The sequence below is a fragment of the Rousettus aegyptiacus genome, unplaced genomic scaffold (genome assembly GCF_014176215.1).
Source record: "Rousettus aegyptiacus isolate mRouAeg1 unplaced genomic scaffold, mRouAeg1.p scaffold_m13_p_18, whole genome shotgun sequence".
In the NCBI taxonomy this organism is placed as follows: Eukaryota; Metazoa; Chordata; class Mammalia; order Chiroptera; family Pteropodidae; genus Rousettus; species Rousettus aegyptiacus.
Genome location: NW_023416293.1, coordinates 19325441 through 19336648, shown reverse-complemented (window position 1 = coordinate 19336648; position 11208 = coordinate 19325441).

Sequence of the window (11208 nt, the reverse complement as noted above, 5' to 3'; positions counted from 1 at the left end):
TGCTGGATTGGTTTCCTTCGGGCCTGTTCTCCATGACCCCCCACCCCCTCCACCCCAGCTCCGCCAGAAGAAACCCAAGAGCTCCCCCTTTTGCTTTCAGTCACCCCCTGCCACACAAGGCCACCCTGCCCGCCCTGCCCTCCAGCTGGACCTGCAGCCCAGCTAGAAGAAATGATCCCGGCTCCTGAGCAGATTGGCTCAGGGTCACCATTTGACTCTGGAAGGGCAGGTGTCACTCTTCTGTGGCTGATATGGGGACACACGGAGATAAGATATTTTGCCCTCAGAGAGCAGAAGCACCAAGAGTCTCGTTAGCCCAGACCGGCTGGGGGCTGTCCCCACAGACGGTGGCACCCGGCAGAGTCAAGTCCCAGGACAGCAGAGAGCGCGGGAGACAGGGAGGGGGAGGAGGGGGGGTGGGGGTGAGGGGGGGTGTGGCCTTAAAGCGACCCCGTGGTGCCCCTGGACTCCCCGCGCGCCCGACAAGCAGCGGGCGCTGTCCCTTTCGCTCGAAGGAGGCTGATTCGCGTCCGCTTCACTTGTTGCCGATGGAGGCTTCACCTTCTCCGCATCCCGAAGCCAGCTGAGGACAGGGGAGAATCAGCTGGCGACTCGCTTCCTGTTGCGCTGGAGGCTCCTCGTGGCCAGCGTTTCGCCTGCTCATGCGCAGGCCGATTCCGGCTCCCGGGGACACGGAGCATGTGGCGTCCTCCTCCTGCGACACGCCGTGGCCTGCGCGATTTTCCTTGTCCTCATTCTCTCTCTCTCTCTCTCATTAGCAGAGTTTATTTCTTACAGCAGTTTTAGAAAAATTAAGCAGGAGCTACAGAGCCCCCCATTATTGTTAGTGAGGGGGCGCAAAGTTTGCCACCCCAAAATAGGCCTTTTGGGGTATCGATTTTAAGCTGGTTACTGAGAAACAGAAGCACCTGCTACACTTCCCGCTCACGTCGGACAGAAAACCCGCTCGAAGCGGGGAGCCCTCAGCGCCCGGCCGGCGGGGGACCAGCGGCGCGGCTCCTGCACTTGCGCCCCGTGTGCCGCGGTTTCTGGGGGGGAGGTGGGAGGGGGGCACATGAACCTCTTGCCACACGTCTGAGCTTCCTTCCTCAAACACCTGCGCACTGCCTTCTCCCCGCTGACGCCTCTGACACCCTCCCCCGACATTCCCCCCCTCCCCCCACCCCCGTTGCCTCCCAACACCCCTGATGCCCCCTGACGGCCCCTAATGGCCACTGACGCCCCCCGATGGCCCCTGACACCCTCCGACGCCCCCCGACGCCCCCCCCCCAGCTTGGAGCTGGCGCAAGGCCCACCGCCCGCGGCCTCCCTGGGTCCCGCCCCCCCCTCCCCGCAGGCTCGGCAGTGACAGGTTTCGATGTTTTCTCCTGTTAGTCTGTCACACATTATTCGATAGTATCCCAGCCAGAACTTAGAAAAGTGGAAGGGAAATTATTTTTGACCCCGGCACCTCTATTATTGACTCTTGCCTTAGTGTTGTATATTACAATTCGCGAACCAATATCAATACATTATCAATAACCACAGTTTACATTACAGTTTAAATTACAGTTCATCTTTGTGTTGTACATTCTAGAAGTTCTGACAAAGGAATATGGCCGCGTGGTTGCCGTCACGATACCACACAGAACAGTTTCCCAAGCCTGGGAATCCCACGCTTGCCCCCTAGGCCCTCCCCCACCCCTGGCAACCACCGATATGTTCGCTGTCGCCCTAGCTTTGCCTTTTCCAGAATGTCACAGTGGGAATCGCACGGTACATAGCAGTCTCAGATCGGCTTCTGTCACCTAGTAATTTGCAGTTCTGTTTCCTCCATGTCTTTTCACGGCTACAGAGCGCGTTTCTTTTCAGCGCTGAGTAAGACTCCACTTCCGATGTACAATGTCTTCATCCACCCCCCTGCCCAAGGGCTTGGTTGTTCCCCATCGTGGGTAAAGCTGCTACAGATCTGACGACTTCCTTCTGTTACATCCGGCCCGTCTTATTTTGAAAGCTGCTTTCCATTTTCCGAAAGCCACTCAGATGCGACCCGCCCGATGAAGTCTCCGCTACACTTGTATCGAAGCATTAGCCCTCTGCTGGTGACGTCTCTGTCTCTGTATCCTTCACAGTGAACTCTTTCAGGATGTTTTACTTCCCGCTGAGTTATTTAATCTCCCTTTGCATGAGTATCCTTGTCTGTACAATAAAAGTGACTGGGTCGTTGTGAGAATTAAGTAATAATAAATATATAGAAATATATATATATTTAGAATTATACCTGGCACAAAGTATATGCTATATTAGCTATTATTATTTTTATTATTAATAGTAATCTCTGTACCAACCATCATGTAGATGCCACACAATAAACAATTTTTGAACCCATAATTGTCCCATGGCGTTGGTGGATCTGTGACTGAACGTGACTTACAATTTACAATAACAGCTGTCAGAATCTTACCATCTATCATCACAGGGGTTTCTGAGCCTGTCGCTGGGCTCGTGCGGTGGACAGCGGAGCCTCTGGGTGGAGCAGCCTCTGGGCGGAGCCTGGAAGAGGTGACACGGAGGGGCCTTTGCCGCCGTGACGCCCAGAGGCCTCGTCCCGCATTCTCCTGGCTGCTCACCTCCTTCGGGACCCACACTCACTCGCACAAGACAAACCCAGAGGCTCCAGCGAGGCGAGCACTGCGTTCCCGAGCGCCCTGCTCCCTGGGGAGGCGCGCGGTCCGGCCTCCTCCCGGCCCGCGTGCTCCTTCCCCGCTCAGGGAGACTCGGCGACATGGTCACACCTCCTGCTGGCTGTGGGCTTAAAGCCATTTAACGTCACCAAACTTACATACGGCCTGTTCCGTGTGCGTAAGGAACACGGAAAACAACCGTTCTGCTTCTACGTCCGCCCTCCGCGAGGAACAACGGAGGCTGAGCCGTGGGAACCCGAGACGCAGGTGTGTGGGCGCGAACCTCCGCCTGCCGCCGGGTTTCCTTCGTGAGATGGGGACCGGACACCCGCCTCTAGGGCTGCTTGTGGGGCAAATCATGGGGCGTTAAGCACCCCGGGGAGCCCGCGCCGGTGCCCAGTCCCCTCCCCGTCCACCCCACCGGCCAGCAGGAAGGACCTGAGGGTCCGGACAGGGTCCCCAGCGCCCCCCACCCCCGCCACCGAGTCCAAACGTGCCGCATGGGCCGTGCTAACCCACCCCACGCTCAGACCAGCTTTTCAAAGGTGAGCCAAATACTAAAAGTTTTTAGAAGTTGAACTCCTCCGGGCCACACCAGCAGTGAGACTTACCTGCGCTACACCTGCGCTGAGGCCCCTCAGTCGCGAGTGTCCGCCGCCCCCGCACCGCCCAGCCCGCGCACACCGCCCCCCCGCCCCCCCACCCCCCCCCACCACCACCCGCCCCCCCCCCCCCCCCCCCCCCCCCCCCCCCCACCCCCCCCCCCCCCCCCCCCCCCCCCCCCCCCCACCCCCCCCCCCCCCCCCCCCCCCCCCCCCCCCCCCCCCCCCCCCCCCCCCCCCCCCCCCCCCCCCCCCCCCCCCCCCCCCCCCCCCCCCCCCCCCCCCCCCCCCCCCCCCCCCCCCGCCCCCCCCCCCCCCCCCCCCCCCCCCCCCCCCCCCCCACCCACACACCCACCCCGCCCCCCCACCCCCCCCCCCCACCCCCCCCCACCACCCCCCCCAACCCCGCCCCCCCCCCCCCCCCCCCACCCCGCCCCCCCCCACCCCCACCCCCCCCCCCACCCCCCACACCCCCCCACCCCCCCCCCACCCCCCCCCCCCCCCCCACCCCCCCCCCCCCCCCCCCCCCACCCCCCCCCACCCCCCCCCCCCCCCCCACCCCCACCCCCCCCCCCCCCCCCCCCCCCCCACCCCACCGCACCCCCCCCCCCCCCCCCCCGCGCACACCGCACCCCGCCCCCCCACCCCGCGCACACCGCCCCCCGCCCAGCCCCGCGCACACCGCACCCCGCCCCCCCACCCCGCGCACACCGCCCCCCGCCCCCCCACCCCGCGCACACCGCCCCCCGCCCAGCCCCGCGCACACCGCCCCCCGCCCAGGCCCCGCGTCACACACGCACCCCGCCCCCCGCCCCACAGCCCCAAGCGCACCCACCGCCCCCCGCCCAGCCCCGCGCACACACGCACCTTCACCCATGACTAACCGCTCACCCTGCGAGGCCAGGAAATGTGTCTTCGCCATCGTTTTCCTCCTCTCTCCGCTCGGCCTTCCTGGAGAGTTTATCTGATCTGCTTCCCTTCACTGAAGTGCGATTCCCAGTGAGCCTTTGTTTTGCAGCGTGTACGGCTGGAGGCCCGTGGATGCCGCGCCCGGGGCCAGCTGCGTCCACCTTCCTGCCCCTCCCAAGGACGGCACTGGCGGCGGGCTGGGCCCGGGACGGTGCGCGCAGTGCAGCTGGTCCAAACGAGCCCGGTCGGGGGTGAGCCAGTCGGACACCCGGGGCCTGGGCGGGTGGTCTGCGCGTCGGCGGGACGTGGAGCCCACAGACCACAGCGAGGGACCCAGAGGACAAACAGCGGAGGTGCCGGCCACCGCTCCAGCGTCCGCGCGCTCTTCTGGGACAGGCCCCGGCGGCAGGCGCTGCATCCCGGGCGTCCTGGGGGAGCTCCCTGGCGTGGGGCCACGCGCTGCCCACCGTCCTGGTCGGCGGAGGTCGGGGAGCTCGGGCAGACTTTCCCAGTGGCTCTGGTCCGGCCAGTCGAGGGTGACCTCCAGCCTTACCTGCTCAGGTGTCATCTGGGGCAGCAGGTGAGTGAGCGATGGGAGGTCGGGGCCGCGGGGCACGCGGGGCAGAGCGCGGGTGGCGGGGGCCTGACACGTGCGCGGGCAGTCACCCCAGACCACATCGTGGAACTGCGCGCGAACACGAACCCGCGTCTGAAATCGCCGTCGCACGGGTTCGCGGGGAGCATCGGGCTGCGGGGCGCGCGGTCCTCGTCACGCGGCGCGCAGTTTCCCGCCTGCGCCGACGCTGGACCGTGTGGCGGTGACCGGCGCGGGCTCCGCCGGGTCCGAGTAGGGGCTGGACGCCCCGACGCCCCGGACCCCCGGACGCGGAGGTGCAGAGCGGTGCCACCTCCCACCGCGGGGCGCGGGGCGCGGGGCGGCGACGCCCCCTGGAAGCCGGAGACGGTGGCCGCTTCCCGAGCAGTTTGCATGTGACGATCCAGAGGCAGCATTTTTACACCTTACCAGCGTGACAAAAGTCGTTTAGAGTCTGAACCTAAGTGGGCAAAGTCCTAAGGGCAGGGAGGCGTTGCGTCCACTGCTCACGCCAAGGCCCGTCGTGGGTCAGGAGGCCGGGCGGACCCGCACGCGGACCAGAGGCAAAGGCGCGGGCGCCGGCCGCCAGGTCGGGGCTCCGGTCACCCCGGTGCGGAGAGGAAGGGGTCTCAGGGGTCTCAGGTCCCGGAGGAAACATCCGCGTGGACGAGCGAGCGAGCGCGCGGCGCGGGGCCCGCGGGGGGAGCCGCAGGGACCCCCCCCCCTGCCGTGGGGGCCCCAGGCGCACGCCTCTGCTTTCCACCAGCGGTGGCGCCTCGGCCCGCGCACGTCCTCAGGAGGACAGCGCGGCATCAGGACCTCGTGGCAGGAGATCTGCCTGAGAAGAGTCGGGCCAAGCAAAGCCTTAACAAACCCCTTTTAAATGTGTTTTAATTTCTGGGGGAAACAGACCCTGTGGTCTTGGCTGTTTCTAATTCTAGACCATGGAAAGTTGGGCAAAGTTGGTATCCCGGGTGGCAAGGTGCAGCATGACGGGGCCTAAGACAGAGGATGGTAGGAGGGGGTGTCCGCCCGGGGTAGCGGGCGAGCGCGTGCGCGCTGCACACAGAGTCCTGGAGGAGGCCGGGGAAGGAGGTCGTGAGCCTGGTCATCCTTAGACCCAATGGGCCGCAGCAAAGACGGAAGACAGCGGGGAGCGGGCAAGGTCAAGCCGTTAGCTGCGCAGCGGTTCGGGACTGTGCTTCAGAGGCCGCAGTGCTGTACTGACAAGGAGGTTTGCGCGAGGCACATCGTGGGGAGGAGGGGTTGGCTGCGGTTCGGCTGGAGCGCACTAAAAATGATGACGGATAAAACAAGGAAAGCCGTGATTTTAGGCTCCTCCAGCAACGACTGTGAAGTTTAACATCTGCAGTTCTGGAACTGAAAACACGACAAAGTCCGGCTTGACAATAACAAAAAATAAAATAAAATTGGGAAGCAGGAGGGGAGAGAGGGAGACAGAGAGAGAGAGAGAGAGAGAGAGGGGCAGAGGCAGGCCAGCCTGCCAACATGTTTATAAAGTGATCAACTTCTTTCTTGAAATTCACATCAAGAGGATTAAAATAATAAAATTTGAAATACATAAACTGCTGTGTAATTGACTCGGGAACACCAGGGGGGTGACAGCTGCAAATCGCACGGAAGACAAATTCCCACCAAGGAATACAGGGGAACGAGAGGTGACCGGCTTCCAGTAAGCGCATGAAATGATGACTAGAAAGAGCCATAAATTTTCTTCTAGGTGCCAACGGAAAGCGTCACCTCGAGACATTCACAATTTATTATAATGCGTTGCAAAGATCGCTACAATGTAATCGGAAACCCTAACTTCGATTTTGCAGCATTTTAAACTACTGAGACAACCGGAAATGCCCATGGGAATATAATGCAGTGGATTTACCAGCACTCGAAGCGTGAATACAGAAGACTATACAAATATGACAAAGGCTAATGTTTACTGAGCATCGTTCAGGGACATGGTGATGCTGGCTGCTGGGTCTCATTTAATTCTCAGGACAATGCCATGAAGTTAGACACCGTAGAGGAGAAAACAGACTTTAACAGCTTAGGAAATGTGCTGTGTTCAGTTTCGTGCACCCCGTGTGCATGGTACTGAGCCTCGTGACTGGCTAACAAAAGAGAACTGGTAACGATCCACTGGATGAATGAACGAGTGAGTGAATGAGTGAATGAGCGAGTGGCGCGGGTGGATTCGCATCCTGAACTGCCTAATGCCCGGTCCCTGAGGGCTCTGCTTCGCTGCTCGTCACCAGCGGGGCTGGGACACGGTTCGGAATGCCAGGCGCACGGCGCGAGCCTTCAGCGGCCTCCGGCAACCCGACCCGATCGCCCGCGGGGAGAGTATCTAGGACCTGCGGCGTAGCTTTCCCTTCATTTCCAAACCAAAAATGAGTCCCCGCGTTCAAGGCGGGCCAAAAAAATGGTTACAGGAAAGGGACGCTAGCTGGGCGGCGTAAAGCAACACTCCTCTGTCACCCACAGCTCTGCGACTCAGCCGATTCTGTGCTTCGAGCCGACGCGGCCGAGCTCACGGTCATGGGGCCGCCCTCTGAGCCTTGGGGTGAGCACACCCTCAGCCCGTCCTGCAGCGGCAGGATAAGTCCCTGCTTCCTGCTGCCTGGGGGCCGGCCAGGGCCATTCTCGGCTTCCAGAGGCACCTGCCCTCCCCTCCCCCGCCTCCTTTCCTCCACGTCCAAAGCCAGCAGCAGTGGGTGGCATTCTCCTCACACCTTCAGTCTGGATGACACCCCCTATGACTCATCTTCTGCCTTCAGCCTGAGGAAAGTCTTGCAGTTACCGCGGTATTGTTGTTTCGAGCGAGAGAAATTAACCAGCATTAACTTAAATAATTTATGTTGATTAAGAATAAAACATTAAAAATTTAAATTCTAATGGAGAATTCACAGACACTAAAGATTACATCCTCACACATCGGTTTGAGACATTCTGACCTACATGAAGAAATTCAGAGTCATTGCTTCAGGGCCTTCATGAGTTGGACCATGTCCCTCCAACGCTCTGGCCCCCAGGACCTCAGAACATGGCCCTGTGTGGAGAAAGGGTCTTTACAGAGGTAGATCAGTTAAAATGAGGCTTACTTAACCCAACGTGATGGGTGTCCTCATAAACAGCAGAAAAATGGACCAAGATGCCCCACACAGAAAGGACGCCGAGGTCGAGGTCGCAGGCAAACCAGGACAGACATGTGGACAGATGCGCCTCACAGCTCGGGGGAGGGCTCACTTCAGAATTCCAGCCTCTAGAACTGAAGCAACAAATGTCTGCTTGAGAAGCTCGGTTTGTGGTAAATCGTCACAGAAAATAATATGAATAAACTGGAAATTCAACATGTCTATAAATTGCATTAAAATTAATAATTGTAATGAAATTATAACTTAAAACCTAATGCCAATTTTCTGGAACTGAGAAAATTATTTATTTAAAGTGTTATCTGAAATGTTTAAAGCGTTAGAGAAGGTGAGAGTTTGGGGAGGGGCAATAAATGATGCTGGCAGGCTTGTCTATTACATATCAAAACACTTTAAAGTTTAGCAGTTAAAATAGGGTCCAAATGTAGGATTTGTTCAAACATTTCTCATTGCAAGTAACAGAAGACTAATTCAAACTAGCTTAACGAATACGTTGTTTCACATGAATGAAAGCTGACGTCTGGCTTCTGGTGACGTTTCGTCTAGAAGTCCGTGAGGATATCGGGATGACGGCTCTGTTTCTCGGGGGCGCTGTCTTCTGCATCAGCCCTCTGCCGGCACCACCCCTGGACCGCCTTCTCTCACAGTAGCAAAATGACTGTCTGAACTGCCAGGGCCTGATGCTTGTCGTTCAGATCCAATGAGAAAGAGAGATTCATTTCCAAGATGTTCCACAGCATGCCCCATATCCATCAAAGAAGAGCTCCTGATGGACCATTTTGTCAACTGCCCACCCCAGGAGCAATCACAAGATCAACGATATTGCTGACCATCTTTGAACTACATAAAAGGCTCTCCTTATGCAATTATATTCGGAACCATAAAAAAACACACTATATTTTATTGGTAAAACCACCTTTGAAAAAACCTTTTCAATAAATTCAATTACTTCAATATATTGAGGGTCACTCACAGTTTAAATTCATCTTGTTAGAGTGGGATGTGTTGTTCAGGAGTCTGTCCTCTTTGTTTTAGAAAAACTCTAAGTTGCCAAATTGATTGCCACAACTGTTCATCATCCTTTTAATATCTATCTTATCTGTAATGATTCCTCTTTTATTCCTGATATTAGTAAGTCACACTTTCTCTTACTTTTTTTTTCATGCTTTCAATACTTTTAAATAGTATTGTTATGGATTTATAAACTTTTTTATTCCTTTTGAAGAACCAATATTACCTTTGTTAATCTCTATTTTCATTTGTTTTTATTTTGTTGATTTTAGCTCACGTCCTATTTCCTATTTACTTGGGTTTAATTTCATTTTTTTTTAAAAAATTCTAACTTCTATATATAAAAACCTACGCAATTGATTTTAAACCTTTCCATTTTTACTAATATAAACATTTTTAAGCTATAAATTTGCCTCTATATACTCCTTTAGCTACATCCCATAAATGTTGATCTGTTCAATTTTAATTATCATTCTTTTTGAAACATGGTCTATGTTCTTATCTTTTTCCTTTTAAAAGTTTTTATTTCAGCTGGCAAAGTGGGGCAAGGGTGACAATAATAACAAACAAAATCCTTATGATCCTTGTTCCTGGTCTCTAGTTCCTAGCTGGCTTCTGGCCTTTAATTTTTATATTAAGGTTGGAAAGAAAGGAGGTCATCAATCATAGCTCCTCACCTTTCCCCCAACGTAGATTTGTGACTGTGATCTTGCTAGTATATTTTTCTGTGACGGTCCCTTTACCCAGTATTACAGCCAGTGGCGAAATTCAAACCGAGTGGGGAATGATTGACTTCTCTGTGAACCTTGAACTTGGAAGACTCGTTTGGCCTGAGCAGCTGACACTCCTTTTTCTTTTTGGTCCTGGCGCAGAGAAGTCGTAGGGACCCTAAAATAACTCACCACAAAATTCATACAGATACTAAACATAAAAGTCTATTCTCTTTTACAACCACACAGAATAAAGTAGAAATAAATCAAACTGTAAGAATTACAGAAAAAAAATGCAACATTTTAAATTTGCTGAATGAGGCACTGACACAGAAATTGGGCACTGAATTTTACGATTTTGAGTACGATGAACTGATGACTGTATTTAGTTCTAGAAAATCTTTAGGTTTAGGAGTGCTGATTATCTCCTGTACAGTCTCATTTTATTCCTTTAGGCAAGTTAATAATATGAAGTCCCTTACTTTGAATTATGTTCTTAACATTTGCATAAACTGTGATGCTTAGAATTCTGCTATTAAGTATCAGAGTAAAGTAACTCAGTTTTAGCCAGGTTAAATGAATTCATCAATGCAGGTTGAGTAAATTTACCAAAGGCGTGTCACTGGTGAGCGTTGGTGCTGCGGCCGAGGTCGAGGCTGCTGCCTCCCCGGCTGGCGTGCTCACACGTCGCCTTGCCGGCCCACGTGCGCTGCCGCCATCGACCAGGATCGCGGGGCCCGCGAGCTCACGAAGGCTGCCTTAGGCTGCAGTCCGTGAGCCGTCACAGTCCTGTGCTCTGGCGGGGAACGGATGTGGGTTTAAAACGCAGATGTCCTGGCCTTATCAGACCTTCCACAGCGGGGTGTTTGGGGCATGGCTGAGGAACCTGAATTACTTATAAATTCCCAGATAATCTGAGAGCATTTTTCCAGAAATACTGAATAATTACCAACACAGCGTCTACTTAAATACCTCTCAAAAGAAGCACTTTACCTGCCAAGCTCGCCCAGCCTACTTTTGGGCAGAGTATGAAAAGGTGTTAGAAAGCTGAGAAAAATCCCTCTTTCTATTACTTTTAAAAACTGGTTATACCTTCTTGGAGCAAAACAGAGTATGTTTCTTTTTTTCCTATCACAGCGTCCGGAACCTGTGTCTTTCGCGTTCGATGAGCAGACGTCTACGCTTTTATTCCAGTAACGAATGGCGCCGTCCTCCGTGCCGGAGACCGCGGAAGGAAGTCCATGCTGACAGAACCGGGCCCGCCGAGACCCGCCAGCATCATGCCCCGCTCCCCAAGCTCCGAAGCAACTTTTGCGTTATCGTTCATTTTTGATAATTAACTATTTCAAACATAAAAAGCAAATGAAAAATGATACAGCGACACCCACATCAGGCCCAAACCTCCAGCGCTGGCTCGGATTTCCTCTGGCCCCGGCTTCCCTCGGCCCTCGTGGCCCTGCTGCCCGGGGCTGGCCGGCCCTTGTCCTTGGCAGTGGGGCTCTGCCCTTGGCCTCCGTGTGCAGCCAG